Below are 17,728 nucleotides of genomic sequence, written 5' to 3' on the forward strand. Positions count from 1 at the left end.
TCACTTCCTGCCACTCTCAAGCAGCCATGTGGGATGCAGAAGATCTCTGGATCTTTCCCGCATCTGTTTACTCTCCTGGTCTCCCAGATACCCACATCACAACTTTCCCTCTTTCTTCAAGTCTCTAACACTGCTTCCTCATCAAAAAAAGTTTTGACTCCTATTTTGCTGAGAAAATTGAAGCAATATGAAGAAAACTACCAGCATCCACTATCACATGTGCTTAACTATGTGAGTCTGTGCCTATCTTATCTTGTATCCATGCATCAATGTATCTGTCTACTTTCTGTCTGCCTGTCTACCCATCCATTTGTTCATCATCCATCTATCCATCCATCCATCATCCATCTATCATCCACTCATCCATCATCGACCCATCCATCCATCATCCATCCATCCATCCATCCATCCATCCATCCATCCATCCATCCACCCATCCACCCATCCATCTTCTTTCTTCCTGGTACAAGAGATGAACTGTGCTCTCTTTTATCTCTAGCATTCCCTTGATATCCACACTAGATCTCCTCTCTCCTATTCAAGGACATCTCTCCAGCCCCCACCCCTCCCTCCCTGCATCATCAAAGTTTCTCTTCTCCCTGGATCAATCCCATCAACATACAAACATACTTCTATTTCTTCCATACTAAAAACAAACTCTCTCACCCCCCACCAACTTTTGTTCCATTTTTCTGCTCCCCTTCAGAGCAAAACTCTTTAAAAGAATTATCTACACTCACAGTCTCCACTGTTTCCTTGCCCATTTTTTCCTCAACCTGCTCCGACCAGATTTTCTTCCCCAAGATTCCACTTAACGTGCAGCTGCCATTTTGAGAAATCCAACTTTCATCTCCTTTGACTTATCAGTAGGGTGACCATGTAATTTATCTTCCAAAGCAATACTTTTAAAAGCAAAGGAGGGTGCTATTAATAATTTCTTTGAAAGAGCATGTATAAACTGGGGCTTCCCAGGAAAACCCTAATATGTATCTATTGGTTTATTATAATGCTCATCATATCCCCCTGATTAGAGAATAATTCACTTAGAGCCTGAGATTTTTATCTGCTTTTTCCCTCGGTATCTCCAGAGCCCAGAACAGTGCCTGGTTGCTGAGCATTAGGTATTTGGCTATTCATGGAGCCTACAGTAGGCTTAAAAAAATTTTTTTTTTAATTTATTTCTGAGAGAGAGAGAGAGACAGTGTGAGCAGGGGAGAGTCAGAGAGAGAGGGAGACACAGAATCTGAAACAGGCTCCAGGCTCTGAGCTGGCTAACAGCACAGAGCTCGACGCGGGGCTCGAACCCATGAATGGTGAGATCATGACCTGAGTTGAAGTCTGATGCTTAACCAACTAAGCCACCCAGGTGCTCCAAACATATAGTAGGCTTTTAACAGCAGTCAAGCGATCAGTGGTTGAGTGAGTACTCCTGTCATGGTCTTCAGCCCTAGAGAGAGACCGATGTGGACGCACTGTATATTTATGGTCTGCTGACTGGAGTTTCCCTCTGGATTGGAACAGAAGCCCTGAAGACGCCTCACCTGTAACTTCTCTCTCTTCCAGCTCTTTACCTCACTGCAGCCCTGCGGTCAGTTGCTTGAACAAGCTTCAGGGACGTCTAGCTTAACAGTGACCTGTATGCTTTTTGCACCCAAGTTAGAAGCATACTTGCAGAGGCCACCCAAGAGAGGAACACTTCCCCATCAGGTCACGGAGCCCTCCAGTCTTGCTGATGACTCCGAAATCTCACCTTGTCCTTGATGTCATCTTCGCTGGGTTCAGAGGAAAGGTAAGAGATCAGTGGCAATTGTTCTTCTCCAGAGAAAGGACGACAAGCATGTTAGCTGCTGGGGCTTGTTCGGTGCTCTTTTTGAGCTTATTTTTAACTCTGAGCAGAACCTACTTATCCCTTCTTGTATAAGATGAAGTAATAACAGCTTAATGCCATCCAACCAGAAGCCTTTCCCATTTCAGTAAAAAATCCACCTTCATCATCGTTGATTTCCTCTCTTTATCCTGACATATTATACACACAAATCTGTATGTGCCAAAATATACACATAGATATGCATACACAACATACATATATTATAATATGTATTCATATATACATTCATATCTAATTCAACATACTTACCATATACTAGGAGTATCAAAAGCATACTTTTTCTTCCCTTGGTATTAAAGGCAAATTGTCACAATTTTGGCAATCTAATGTGTCTCAAGGAATAAGTACAGGACAAAAATTCTTAAGGAAGCTTTTGATAAACACGTGGCCTGACAGGTAAGCAGTGCTTTCTTAGAGCAGTGCCACGCCTGTCCCATCCCTCCTAAAGGGGTGAGTGGGGGAGCCATCGCAGCTTGGCTTTGTTGGTGGGTGCTGGTCAGCAGGTGGAGAGTTGCTACACAGGAGCAGGGAGGCATCAGAGAGCAGGGGTGGGTGAGGGAGAACCCCTCCAGGCATTTGGGGGAGGGGCCATGCAAATGAGGATTGGGGTGGAGTCTTCTGTGGGGTACATAATCTTTTCTGTCTCCACTACAAAGTTTACAGTGATGTCACATGAGTCACTGTGATTATTAAGTCCTTGGAGGGCGGAGATCTTGTGGCAGCAAGTGGATTCCTTCTGGGGAATAGAAAGAAGGCTTTGTGGGGTTTTTTAATTCTTTTTTTTAAATTAATGTTTTAAAAAATTTATTTATATCCAAGTTAGTTAGCATATAGTGCAACAGTGATTTCAGGAGTAGATTAAGAAGGTTTAGTTCTTATCAAAGTCTGCACAGGGGACACAGCTATCTCGACTGTCCATCATCAAAGCCTTAACCTCTCCTCCGTGGCCAGAGATGGCAGTTCCGGGACAGGAATGGAGGGAGACACGCAAGAGGGATATGGAAGTCGCACGTTGAGGTGCTTGTTGCAAAAGGGAAACAAGCTGGGAATGAGGGACTGTGTGCAGGAAACATTCTTTGAAAACCTAAATGCATCGTCCCGTCTTGTCCCCAGATCCACAGACAACCTTAGCTGTGCTGGATGTCAGCCCCCTGAGTTCCAAAGACCCTCTACGTGCCAAGCAGCAGCCAGGAGCTGAGGATACCAACATGAACATCCCTACAAGGTGGGCTTCCGCTTCCCTATTTGTCAGCATCACTTAAAGCTATTAAGTGGTCTTAGCATCTTTGCCAGGGTCATCGCTGTCATGGCCATCATCATAACCTCTGTTGATGGACTGCTCTGTGCCACACGCTGGACATGTGACCTCCTGTAATTAATGGAAAGGGAAACTGAGGCTCAGAGAGAGTGAATGCCATGCCAAGGGTGTTCTGCTGGTAACTGCAGGAAAAGAGTGGACCCACGACTCAAAGTGAGCTCTTCTAGCTCGGAGCAGCGGGTCGCTCCTTGACAACATGCACAGGGCTGCAGTAGTGGTAGTGGTAGTGGCTGCTGTGTACCGAGGGGACCTAAGCGAGAAACTTGGCCACAGGCTTAGGAACATCGTTCCCACAACAGACCTAGAGGTGGGTGTTTTTACAATCCCCAGCTACTCCTCTGCTGCCCAGAGCTCTCTTCCTGAGGCTCTTCTAAAGACTGGATCCTTCTTGCTCTTTAGATCTTAACCTAAAGACACTGTCTTGAAGAGAACTTTCCAGACATCTAATTTGAAGCAAGAACTCTATGCTAGTTCTATCCATCCCCATTTATTTCTTCTGTAGCACCAGCAGCAATGACTTCATTTGTACTTGTCTGCTTGTTTGGTGTCTGTGAGTCACTGTGATTGTTAAGTCCTTGGAGGGCAGAGATCGTGTCTGTTACTCCCTCCATAGTATCCCCAGTGTCCACCACAGTGCTTGACATGTAATAGAAACTCCATGAATAATAGAACCCAGAGTGGTTGAGTGACCTATCAAAGGCCACACAGCTGGTAAGAGGCCAATGTGGAGTCCAGGTTCATGGATGCCAGAGTCTGGGCATTGATTCCCTGTGCTGAATGGCTTAGCACAGTTAGGAGTGCCCAATAAGTAAGTACATAATCCCTACTGAGCCATTAATTTTATTTTTCAAGGCCCATCTCTCCTGCCCCCAGCCTGGCTAGGATCAAAAAGCGTGGATTAGGTTTACAACTGTCTCACTTAGAAAAGCCACTTTGATTGAGGGCAATGATGAGTCATTACACCACGGAGTTTTACTAAATTAACTGGTATAAGCCCTGTCTCCCAGGGCACTATGTTGAAAGGTTGGGGCTTTTATCCAAGGGTACTTAGGTAGATAAAGGGATAATACAGGCTTAATTACTCACAGGGGGGCACAGGAGGCTGATTATGCTGGTCACAAAAGATACACTTCACTGGGAGGAAAAACGCTATTACCATCTCAGCACTAATATGTACAAGTTCAACAATTTCTTTTATTGTCACTGTAAACACAGGGAAAACATATTAGAGGCAATTGTGAGTTTTAGGAAAACCTTGCACAATGCTGACACCGCTGTTTTCATTGCAGGGCTCCCTTCTGCTCAAAGGCACACGGATGTGATCGCAACGAACACCCCACGTCGTATACTCTGTAGCTTACTCAGTAACATTTTATCATAAATATATTTCTTTGTTTTTACATTTTCCTCACAATTACCATTTTTACTGACAACATAATGATATTTATTTAAAACATGTTGATTTATTTTTCAGAGAGAGAGCATGAGTGGGGGAGAGGCAAAGAGTGAGGGGACAGAAGATTCGAAGCGGGCTCAGGGCTGACAGCAGCGAGCCCGACACAGGGCTCGAACTCACGAACCGTGAGGATCATGACCTGAGCTGAAGTCAGACGTTCAACTGACTGAGCCACCCAGGTGCCCCCATAGTGTTATTTATTTATCATAGTTACTTATGACAATTTATTTAACCAAGCCACTGCAGGTGGATATTTATATAGTTTTCAAGTTTATCCATTTTGATTATGCTGTGATAAGCATCCTCAAATATTTAGTATTTTACTTGGGGGGGGGGGGTGTGACTTTTCCCTTAGTTAAGACCGCCCAATTTTTCCTACTTAAGCAAGAGGAAAGGGACATTTTATACTCTGGATGGAGTGTACTGCTAAATTGCTTCCCAAAAGTCACACTATTTCTTATATTCATTAGGTATTTAGCATCCATTAGGCATGGGGAAGGCAATGGGGAAGGTTCACCATAACATCACCCACACTGGCCGTCATTCACTAAGAACTGCTTCTGGATTAATTTCATAGACTAAAACTTTAAAACTCAAATGTTTTCAGTGTCATCTCATTGAATATCAGTGTGGTTAAATAGCTTTCATCTTTGTTTTACAATCACGTTGCACGTGCCATGACATATCATCGTGTTAGGAGACTTTTTTAAATTAACGTATAGTTGACATATAATATTCTATTAGTTTCAAGTATACAACATGGTGATTCGATAATTATATACATTATGCAATGTCTCCCATGATAAGTATAGTTGCTCTCTGTCATCACGCAATGTTACTACGACATTATTGACTCTATTACATATGCTGTACTTTTCATCCTTTATTTATTTTACAGTTGGAAGTTTATACCTGTTAATCTGCCAGAATTATTTTAACTATAAATACTGTAGCCATCTAATAATACACTTTTAACAAAGTGGGCTGACCCTCTATCAGCTGTGTAGGTCCTGGGAATAATGTCAGCCACATAAGGTAATCAGGGAGGTTTGCTTTGATAAGTTTGCCTGAAAAAGAAAAAAAAAAAAAAAAAAAAGCCCTGTGTAATAAAGAGAATGGAAATTTGCTTACAGTTCTTCCTTCATATGATCATGTCATGGCTGAATAAAAGCTGGTTTGCTTGTGAGGACATAACTGGGCTGATGAGGCTAAACAAGTTCAGCTCTCTGTCCAAGTTCACTGAGTCAGCAGGACGCCAGGTGCGAATGACACATTCCTGGCTGGAAGAGCTGAGATTCTTCCCTTCCTAATGCTCACTGCCAAGGTCAGCCTGATGCGTGCTGGTTTTCTTTGTGTAGTGGAGCTTCCTGAGTGTCCCCACACCCATGGAAGGGCCTCCTTGCCCCACACTGCACCCCCTTCTCAGCCTCAAGCCTCCAGTGATCCCCCTCTTTCTCCCACCAGCAGGACTTGGGTTGAATTGATTATTCAAACTAAGACAGTCAGATGCTGTGTTTTTCCTCCGCTTCCAAAAGCAAGTCGTGGTGGAGTTGAGGGCTGGTCTGGGAGGAAAGCGGGAGGCGAGCCAGCAGAATCCAGATGTGTGTCAGGAGGGAGCCGGAGGCTGGGAACGGGAATCACAACCGTGCTGGCGGGGTGAGGTGGGGGCACAGGCAGAGACGGGGAATGAGGCAGGGTAGGGTTCCTCTGTTGGGGATAGTGGGCCTGCTTCCAGAGAGGCCCCTGGGAGGAACCGACCCCACCTGGCTCTCGGGCACACGTGTGACCTGGCTTTAGTGGGACCCACCCACGGCAGAGTGGGCACAATGGGTACTAAAAGCACTTGCCCCCTAGTCAGCTTGGAATCCAGCTCCCTGGCTTGCTAGGATTTTCACGTGAAAGTACTTACACGGTGTCTGGCATGTGGCCGGTGCTCAATAAATATTAGCTGCGAACTGCTGACATTAGCATGATTATTGCTATTTATTGCAGCACGAGCAGGCCTGTTCTAGGCCCTGCGAGGGGCTAAGGAGAAGCAAACACCTGTTGGTGGAAGGCAGGATCTCATATACAGCAGGTGTAACATGTACATTTCACTGAAATAACTGCCCTTGGATGAGGCAGCAGGCAGCTGGCAAGGCTGTTTGAAACTCGTGGAAACTCATCATGGCCTTTCTAGGCCTTTCTAAAGAGTGAAGGCATAGAGAAAGGGGGCATGTAAGCTTCAGATAAGGGGTTCAACAGGGGCAAAGGTGTGCAGGTGGGGTAAGCATTACGACCTGGGCTGGTTGGACCCCCGATCTGTGACACCATTTTTATATGCAACATAACATGTGTGTTTGCATATGTGCATGTGCACGCATGTAAATGAACAGACAAGGGCAGACGGATACACACTAAACTATCAATAGTGGTTGCTTGGAGAGCAGCGAGTGAGAATTAAGAACGCTGTTGAGGTTTCACTCTGTATAAAACTTATTTCTGTATCATTAGACTATTTTGCAAGGAGAAAGCATGCATTATTAGCGGAAATAAAAGGATTAAAGAAAAGTAATTTGAGACTATTCTGTGGAGTGCCTTATGTTCTGGGCCGAAGGCTTTGTCCTTGCTTCTCCAAGGAGTAGAGATCAAGGCAAAGGTTGAGGGCAAAGGGGTAGAGGAGCGGCAATGAAAGGCATTCTTAGATGATGAATCTTGCTGGGATTTGTCAGGATGCAGCAGACGCTACTAGCTCATGGAGACTTGGGCTTCTGTATTGTACCAAATGTTATTGAAAATCCTTAAAACAGGCTTGCACAGTAGGGGATCTATACCCATTGTACAGATGGGGAAACTGAGACCCTGAGGAGTTAAACCCTTTCCTCAGGTCACAAGGTTTATCAGTGAAGAAGCCCCAAGTACAAACCTAAGTTGTCCTGAACAGTTGCTTTTTCTCTTTCTCCCAAGAAAAGAAAAACCAAGAGCCTAGGGGCAGACAGGGGAAGTTATGCAGGCCCTGTCTTGTCCTGGCTACACAGTGAGCATGGGAGGGACCTCGCCCCTGCCTTCTGGCTACACTGGGCTTCTTTCTGATTCTCTTCAAGTGGCCTTTGCATTTGCTGTTTCCTCTGTCTGGAATCCTGGCCCCTCTGCTCTTCCCAGCCTGCTCCCTTCTCATCCCTCCCATCTGAGCCCAAATATCTCCTTCCCAGAGAGGCCTCCCAAGCCCCTCCGTCACCCATCACTGCCATCATGCCTCCCTGCTCTACAGCCTCCATTGCCCAAGTTGCTACCTTCAATCACCTTGATTACTTAGGGATTTCCTTATGTCGGTGTTGTTTCCCACTGTCACCTCAGGAAGTATCTCTTAAATGCATGAATTGAGGAGACTTTCAAAGAGAAAAAGATTCCCTAGATTCCTGGCTCATAACCTAACCAGAATTTGAGCAGCAAAAATGAAAAGCAAAAACTAGACAGAAGAACTCTAAACCCAAGACAGTTTCCTTGTGTTACTGTTCAGCTTCTAAGATTTATTCCACAACTCCATGTACTTGAGGTCATCATAAGGCTTGTCAATATTGTTGACCTTCGTCTCTGATTAGATAAAAAGAAGAGCCTCAGACAGGTGAGGTACCACTGTCCTTGCATCTATTTCTCACCGAAGCCTGCGTGGCCTCAATTACTGTGCTTCTCAATAACTGAAGATGTACCTTCATTGACTAAAGCAGACTGTGTGGCTCCTCTCCTGGCCAAGGCCAGCTCAGGCTTTCAAGGGAAGAAAAAGAAAACATTATCTTTGCTCAGAAAATGCTCATTGTCCTGGCTATGTCACATTTTAGCTCTGACTTTAAAATCAGATGTTCCCCCTTGACCTTGTCAACTGTCTGAGCCCCACTGAGATGGTAATGGCTTTGTGGAAACTGTCAGGGCCAAGCAGGCACATGTCAGTCTGTAGAAAGCAACAGAACACCAGCTAGCTCCTGTTTTAGCTGAGGAAAGCAAATTAGGGTCCATGTTGACATTACCATGTGCTGGAGACACTGGGTTTTAAGGACTTTGACTCTCTGATCAATGCTTTGGGCAGCATAGAGAAGTGAAATCAACCTGACTTGAATAATAGCAGCAATAATAATGCATATTTACTGGGGCACCTGGGTGGCTCAGTGAGTTAAATGTACAACTTCGGCTCAGGTCATGACATCACAGCTCGTAGTTCAAGCTCTGCAATCAGGCCCTGTGCTGATGGCTCAGAGCTTGAAGCCCATTTCAGATTTTTGTGTGTGTCTCTCTCTCTCCCTCTCCCACTCATGCTCTGTCACTCTCTCTCTCAAAAATAAATAAATATTTTAAAAATGTTAATAAAAAATAATTTTAAAAATGCATATTTACTGAGTGTGGCAGGCAGATTAATGGCTGCCCAAAGAGGCACTTCCTAATCTCCAGAATCCATGAATACATTTGGTTTCACAGCAGAGGGGAATTAAGTTTGCAAATGGAATCAAGGTTGCTAATCATCTCATTTTAAAATATGGAGATTATCCTGGGTTATTTGGATGGGCCCCAAATAACCGAAAAATCTTTAAAAGTGGAGGCTGGGGGGCACCTGCGTGACTCAGTCAGTTAAGCATCCGACTCTTGGTTTTGGCTTAGGTCATGATCTCACTGTTCTGTGAGTTCAAGCCCTGCGTTGGGCTCAGCACTGATGGTGTGGAGCCTGCTTGGGATTCTCTCTCTGCTTCTTTCTCTCTCTCTCTTTCAAAATAAAAAAAATAGGGGTGCCTGGGTGGCTCAGTCGGTTAAGCGTCCGACTTTGGCTCGCGTAATGATCTCATGGTTCGTGGGTTCGAGCCCCGCGTTGGGCTCTGTGCTGACTAGCTAGCTTGGTGCCTGGAGCCTGCTTCAGATTCTGTGTCTCCCTCTCTCTCTGACCCTCCCCTGCTCGCGCAGTCTCTCTCTCTCTCAGAAATAAATAAAAACATTAAAAAAAATGTTTTTAACTTAAAAACAATAAAAAAATAAAAGTGGAGATCAGAAGCAGACAAGACCAAAGTAGATTTCTGGACCAGCCACACCTGCACTAGAATCTCAGGTCCCACCCAAAGCCTGATGAATCAGATCCCCGACTGGAACAGAATCCTTGGGGATTTGAGAAACTAGCTGCTCCAAGCTCTGTCCAATGATTATCATGTAGGAATGTGGCCTGTTGTTACAAGGGCCCCTCATTTTTCCAGAAGAGCCAGAAAACATTTATGTGAGAAAGCTTAGTTTTTTAATTCTTTGTAGGATGAGCATGAAATTTGGCCCATGGGCTACTGGTTTGCTAGCTCCCCCTATTTATTCACTCCACTTTTTTGAAAGACTTGCAGTTGTGGTCCTGGTTGGAACACTGATGACATGTATGATATTAGAAAATCACTTCTCCGTTGTCACCAGCCCCTTCATCAGCAGAACCAGAGTGCATAGTGATACCCATTGTCTGTCTCACATGAATGTAGGGGACAGCAGGTTTAATGCATTCTTCTTGGCCCAAAGCCCAGGTGTCCATTTAAATCATTGTCATTACAAAACCAGTGAAATAAGCCTTAACATCAAATGCCTTTCCCCATAGTCCTATGGATTTCTGAAAATCGCATCTGCAATGAAATAATAAAGCCATAAAACCTGATGCAGTTTAAATTAACTATTATAGTTTCATCTGGTGGATTCTGCTGCTTTCCTGCAGTGACCTTGAACTGGGCTCTGAAGGCAGTGGCTCAGGGATCTTTGGGTTCAGCATGTGAGCCGTTTGGGGTATCCCAGTACTCACACCATTTTCTCTACTCACGTCACTGCAACTTTCTTCGCAGGAAGGCCACGACATCAGTTGGTCCTCACATGTCCCAAACACATGCCTGAGATGTGATGTTATACCATGAAGCCCTTTGGAGTCAACACATTCCACCGCCTGAAGCGAACACAGGCACTGAAGTCCCCCACCTGGGTTCCACTCTGTGTCGATCACCCCAGGGATGCAGAGCAAGCTGCCATGTTACCTTAAGTTCTGTTTGTTTTAAGCAGATCATCAACAAAATGGAAAAGCAAAATTTAAAATTCTTGTAGACATCCCAGGATCCTCAAAGGATGACAGCAGACTCCCAAGGGTCCACAGACCCCAGTTTAAGCAACAATAGGGGTAGGGAAGAAAGCAGAGCCTCTGCGTGTGGACTGGCTCCAGCCATTGCTCCCTTGCCAGGCACCCTCTGGGTCATACGGAGCCAGTCACTGCGCTAGGGTGGTGAGGGTCAAATTCAATGATGACGGCGGAAGTGTTTTTGAAGACTATCAATGGTTGTTCAGAGGTTAGTCCTCTCTTATTGTATCAAGGTGCCGGTTAGGAACTAAGACGAGCTTAAGGCATTACCTCCGTCTGGAGATTTTCCATTCAAAAGGAGGAAGCACAGAAAGCTGGAGTGGTACAGTGTGGTGGGAGAATATTGGCATGGCTAAGGGATGCAGCAGGGCTGTTTTCACCTTGGCTTCCTGGGACCTCGATAGCACGCTAGGCAAGCAAATTGGCCCAGGAGATGGAGACGTTCTTAGGCTAGAATTTGGTTTCCAGAGTGGAAAAGCACATTTGATGGGGAGTTGCTCCCTTCCAAAGGAAAGGGGGAACAGTTGTGCCCATGGGTCTGGGCTCTTTGCTCACTGAGTGGAGGAGAATGTCCATTCTCTGGTCATCGATCATCACAGGTGTGTCATAAAAGCCAAGTTCTAAGTAGTTTGCATCCCCCCCTTAAAGGAGTTCCACTGCCAGTGCCCTGCATTCAGGAGTGGCTTTCTGCAAGGATCAAAGGGCTGGTGAAACCTCAAGGACTTCACGGTGGTGCCTTTTTACCTGTTTGATTTATGTGTTCATATGTGAACTCTTGCTCCCGGCACCTCCCTGAGGCCACCTGTCTCAGTCTGGGCTAGACCCCCTGTGTCCCTGGTGCAAACACTCACCTGCGGCTGCATCCCCATCAGGCTGCCTGCCCTGGCCTGGCCTGGCTCCTTCTCGTTGCTTCTCTGCTCCTCTCTGGAACTTAAGCTTTAGTATTAACTCTCCTGGGTTCCGGCTCCAGGCTTCATGTTTACAGCACAAGATTTAGCAACTGGTGCTTTCTAGGCTGGAGGAGGCACGAGCAAAGGGGAGGGACTTTGTACCTTCTTTGGGCTATCCCGCATCTTCAGGGTTTGACCCAACCCAAGCGGAATTTAGCCAACAGCAGGCAGCCAGCTATTAGTTGAAAGTCAGCCCTTTTGTCATTCGACAAAGAGGAAACGTGGTAGTGAAACAGCATTCCCTCAAGCAACTATAACCTATTTAGATGACAGTTATAAAATGGAGGTCATGGGAAAGAGACTTTTAATTGCCTGGAAATTACTACAAAAGGTTATTCTGAAATGTCACTTTATAAATTGTATTAACACAACACGATGCTCCAAGGAGCATAACAGGCTATAAACATGGCTGATGAGGGTCACCTTCTATTATGTTTCTTTGTGAGTTGTCAACAAAGTGTACCATGGGTATTCATTTATTTCTTTTGGGGACATACCCAGAAGTGGAATTGTTAGATTGTAAGGTAACTGTGTCTTAGCAATAAGGGCTGCCCTAAGAAAATACCACAGATTAGGTAGTTCAAAAACAACAGATATTTATCTCTCACAGTCTGGAGGCTAGGAAGTCCAAGGTCATGGTACCAGCATGGACAAGGTCTAGTGAGAGCCCATTCTCGGGCTGGAGACTGCCTACTTCTTGCCACGTCTTTTTTTTTTTTTTTTTTAATGTTTTATTTATTTCTAGGAGAGAGAGAGAGACAGTGTGAGCAGGGGAGGGTCAGAGAGAGAGGGAGTCACAGACCGAAACAGGCTCCAGGCTCTGAGCTGGCAGTCAGCACAGAGCCCGACGCGGGGCTCGAACCCACGAACCGCGAGATCATGACCTAGGCGAAAGTCGGACGCTTAACCGACTAAGCCACCCAGGCGCCCCTCTTGCCACGTCTTTACATGGTGGGAAGGATGAGGATTCTCTCTGGGGCCTCAGAGAGAGGGAATTTTTTATCAGGGAATTATTCCTACTCAAGGGGGCTCTACCCTTCTGACCTAATCATCTCCCAAAGGCCTCATGTCCTAATACCATCACATGGGGCTTAGGTTCAAACAGAAGAATTTGACTGGGGGTGCAGGGGCTGGCACACAAACATTGAGATCACAGCAAATCATATGTTTAATTGTTTTGAGGAACCACCATACTGTTTTCCACAGGGGCTGAACCATTGAAAAATTTTTTAATTTTTATGTATTTTTGAGAGAGAGAGAGAGAGAGAGCAAGAGAGGGGCAGAGAGAGGGAGACACATAATCGGAAGGAAGCTCCAGGCTCTGAGCTGTCAGCACAGAGCCTGAAGTGGGGCTGGAACTTTTGAACCTTGAGATCATGACCTGGGCTGATGTCAGATGCTTAACTGACCTAGCCACCCAGGTGCCCCAATACCATTTTATATTCTCACCAGCAATGCACACAGATTCCTTTATTTTTTCCTGTAGTTTTGATTTGCATTTTTTTCTGATGGCTGGTGATGTCGAGCATCACTTCATGCCCTTTTTGGCTGTTTGTCTCTGGCTTCCTTAGGGTTAGTGTTTGCATGGTGTATATTTTTCCATCCTTTTAAGTATATTTCAGTCTTTATATTTACAGTGGGTTTTGGGCATAACAGCACAAGGTTGTGTCTTCCTTCTTAATCAGATCTGATCAAGTTTGTCTTTTAATTGACTTATGTAGGCCATTGTTATTGATGCAAGTATTTGGCTTTAAATCTACTGTCTTGCACATTTTTCCTACTTGTTCATTTCTGCTCTTTTTTCATTTTTTTCTTTTTCTGTCTTCTTTTGAATTAGTTGAATCTTTTAATATACATGTAATTTCATTTTATCTCCATATTGGAGTTCTAGTACTTTCTTAATTGGTTGCCCTAGAGTTTATGATATTTATCTTTAACCCTATCCCAGTCTACATCAAAAAACATTCTATCACTTTGTGTTGTGTTAGAATCTTAACAACAGTATAGTTCAAGTTCACTTTATCTTGTCCTTTGAGGTACTGTATCACTTAAAATGTGTTATAAACTACCCGTGCATTGTTATTAATTTTGTTTTAAACAACGGTCTTCTAAAGAGATTAATATATGAGAAAAATCTCTTTTATACTTATCCCCACATTTACCGCCTCCAGTATTCTTCATTCAAAAGTCAAAATGACTTTTCCTTTTCCTGAGAACTTTTTTCTGAAGAATGTTTCACGCTGAGCAGTTATGCTGGTGACATTTGTATGAGTGATTCTTTATTTTGTATTGAAAGGTATTTTCTCTGTGTGTAATATCCTAGCTTAATCTTGTTTTCCTTTCCCTCCACCTGCCATCAGTAAATAAAAGTGTTGTTTTCTGGCTTGCATCATTTCTGATGAGAAGTAAGCCTATTTCTCCTTCTTTCCTTGTATGCAATATCTGTAGTGGTCTGTATGGAATGATTTTATCTTTACCGTTAGTTTTCAACAATATGGTGATGATATTTTTCTTTGTTTATTCAGCTATTCTGTTATTCTTTGTTAAGTTCTGGCTTTGTGGGTTTTCAAACTTGGAAACATTTGCCCATTATTTCTTCAGATATATTATTATGTTGCTTCTACCCACTACACTGCCAACATAGTCCTTCTGGAAGCCCATTCATGTTAATGTTAGACCACTTGACAAGGCTAAATGTTGTCCAACATTAAAAAAAACAATTTAAATATATTTTATTTGATGTTCTAGTTGTTTAAGGTGGGAACGTATATTCTCTCCCTGTTACTCTATCAGAGCCAGAAACATTCTGCCTTCTCTTTTTCATTTTTGAAGGTATTTTTCCTCTGGGAACGGAATTCTCATGTGGCAGCTTAGTTTTTTTCTTTTGCCACTTTCAAGATGCCATTCTATTGTTTTCTGGCTTCCATAGCCTTTGAAGAAAAGTTTGCTGTGATCCTTACCTTTGATACTGTCTACAAAGTATATTTTTTTCTCCAGCTGCATTCAAGGCTTTCTTTTTCTTTGGTTCTGAGCAGTTTCAATATGATGTGCATAGGCATTGGGGGTTGAGTAAGAAGGATATTTATCTTGCTTGCAGTTCTTTGGGACTTGTAGACATCTGGCAGATGTCTTTTCTCATTTTTGAAAAATTCCCAACCATTATCTTTTCAAATATTTATTCTACTCTATTTTCTCTCTCTTCTCCTGAGATTCCAATCACATATAGGTTCATCCAGGCAAAACTGGACAAGACACCTTAGGAGGGAGGGCGCCTGGGTGGCTCAGTTGGTTGAACACCTGGCTTCGGCTCAGGTCATGCTCTCACAGTTCGTGTGTTTGAGCCAACATCAGGCTCTGTGCTGACAGCTCAGAGCCTGGAGCCTGCTTCAGATTCTGTCTCCCTCTCTCTGACCCTCCCCTGCTCGTGTTGTCTCTCTCTCTCTCAAAAATAATTAAAAATACATTTTAAAAAAAGGCACATTAGGAGGGAATCCAGGAGATGAACTAAAATATTTCTAAAGTATTCTAAACTACTCTACCACATGTACAGAGACAGGGGAGCAGGGAACATCTAGGTGATCAGGTAACAACGAGACCATCATTGTCAAAGAAATCATCTTTTTTTTTTTTTTTGGTAAATGGGGAGCCTCTTTGGCTACTGGCTGGAATCGGCCTATTTTTTCCACTGACTTTAAAATCAGACTTTACTAGGACAGCATTCATACCAAGCTATTAGCTGGACAAAGGGAATAAATGCTCGGGTCACCTATGATTGTCTCCTTTTACACAATTACATGGTTTTCACAATTTAACTATATGTCTTAGAGAAAATTCCATATTAGTTCACATAGAACCACCTCATTATTTTTCAAGACTTCATTGAAATATGCTGTTAAATGGATATAAGCTAATTTATTTCATCTTTACCCAACTACTGGACATCTAGAACATTTTTAAACTTGTTGCAATTATGACAAATATTTCAGTTAACATTATTATTTTTTAATGTTTATTTATTTATTTTTAAGAGAGAGTGCGCATGAGTAGGGGAGGGGCAGAGAGAGAGAGAACTCTAAGCAGGCTCTGTACTGTCAGCACAGAGCCCGACACAGGGCTCAAACTTACAGAACGTGAGACCATAATCTGAGCCTACCATGACACCCAGCAGCCCCTCAGATCACACTCTTGAGCCTGTGTATTTTGTATCATTTTTTTTTTTAAAGATTTTTTTAAAGCAATCTCTACATCCAACATGGGGCTCGAACTTACAACCCTGAGATCAAGAGTTACATGCTCTACTGACTGAGCCAGCCAGGTGCCCCTGTATTTTGTATCATAAGCAAGAATCGTTGGGAGATTTTGTTGTTATTGTTTTGATTTTTCTTTTTTCAGACCTCAGTTGTACCTGATCGAGTCTACCATGGTCCGCAATTACAACAGAGCATGATTATTACCCACACATAAACTTCTCTTTAACTTTTCCTTTTTTTGATCTTATTACTGTTTTTCATTGTCCTCTTCCTCACTGCCATTATTCTCACCCCAGGCATCCACCCTCTTGTGTATAATGTGTGTCTGTCCCATCCATCCTTCACTGTTCATTTACAACATAATGTATATCTTCAAACAAATGTTGTTGTCTGAGGTATTATTATATTTATATGCATCAATTATGCTTTAAATTCATGCTTTTTCTTATTTTTAGGCACAGTTTCAAAGCACTGCATGTTGCTCTATGTAGATCTAGCTCATTTATTCTGACCACTCCATGGACTCCAAACCTATATAATGACGGCAGAAGGAATATCTCCAGCAGCAGAAGAGTTGGCTCAAAGAGTTTACACTTAATGGGGCGCCTGGGTGGCTCAGTCGGTTAAGCGTCCGACTTTCGCTCAGGTCACGATCTCGCGGTTCGTGGGTTCGAGCCCCGCGTCGGGCTCTGTGCTGACTGCCAGCTCGGAGCCTGGAGCCTGTTTCAGAGTCTGTGACTCCCTCTCTCTCTGACCCTCCCCTGCTCATGCTGTCTCTCTCTCACCTAGAAATAAATAAAACATTTAAAAAAAAAAGAGTTTACACTGCTACAATCAGGTTAGATTGTGCTAAGATATTTTCAACACAGTTGTACTAATTCTCAGTTACAATAGCAGTGTAAGGGTTTCTGTGTCCTAACATTCTTTCCAGAAATAGGAATTATCAAATATTTTAGCATTTACTAGCCTGCTGAGTGAAAACAGTATTTTCTTGTCTTTCAAACTTGCATTCACTTAACTATCAATCTCCATGAGCCTAGTATCCTTTACTTACCGGTCACTGTTTCTTTTTCATCATATATTTCTTGTTCTAATAGAAAGCCTTCCAATGTCCTCAGCTGGGCAGCATTATTGGAATTTCAAATTCACAACTTGGGTGATGATAAAAGTTGAGGTCATCAGTGAGTATCAGTGATTTATCTATTTTTAAAAGCCTGTGATGGTTTGAGCAAATTAAAAGCTTATGTGCCGGGGCGCCTGGGTGGCTTAGTCGGTTAAGCGTCCGACTTTCGCTTGGGTCATGATCTCGCCGTTCGTGGGTTCGAGCCCCGCGTCAGGCTCTGTGCTGACTGCCAGCTCAGAGCCTGGAGCCTGTTTCAGTCTGTGACTCCCTCTCTCTCTGACCCTCCCCTGCTCACGCTGTCTCTCTCTCTCTCCTAGAAATAAATAAAAAAATTTAAAAAAAAAAAAAAAAAGCTTATGTGCCTCATGGGTCCCGGGGCCAATAAAATTGTTTGGATGGATGGCTGTGCTGTAGAATGGTAGACTGTGGGCATGAAATCAAGTTACCCAAAACGTACGACCAAGAGTCACCCTGTTACAATTTAGCTGAAAAGGGGCCATTTCAGCTTAATTGTGATGCAATTACTGGCTCCTCCTCATCTCAAAACCCAGCCATGCCCACGTGCTGCTCATCAGGCATAGTTAACTTGTCTTGGATCTTTGTGGAGAGTTGGACACATGACATGTCATGACAC

Source organism: Hyaena hyaena, unplaced genomic scaffold (assembly GCF_003009895.1).
Source record: "Hyaena hyaena isolate Hyena2069 unplaced genomic scaffold, ASM300989v1 scaffold_160, whole genome shotgun sequence".
In the NCBI taxonomy this organism is placed as follows: Eukaryota; Metazoa; Chordata; class Mammalia; order Carnivora; family Hyaenidae; genus Hyaena; species Hyaena hyaena.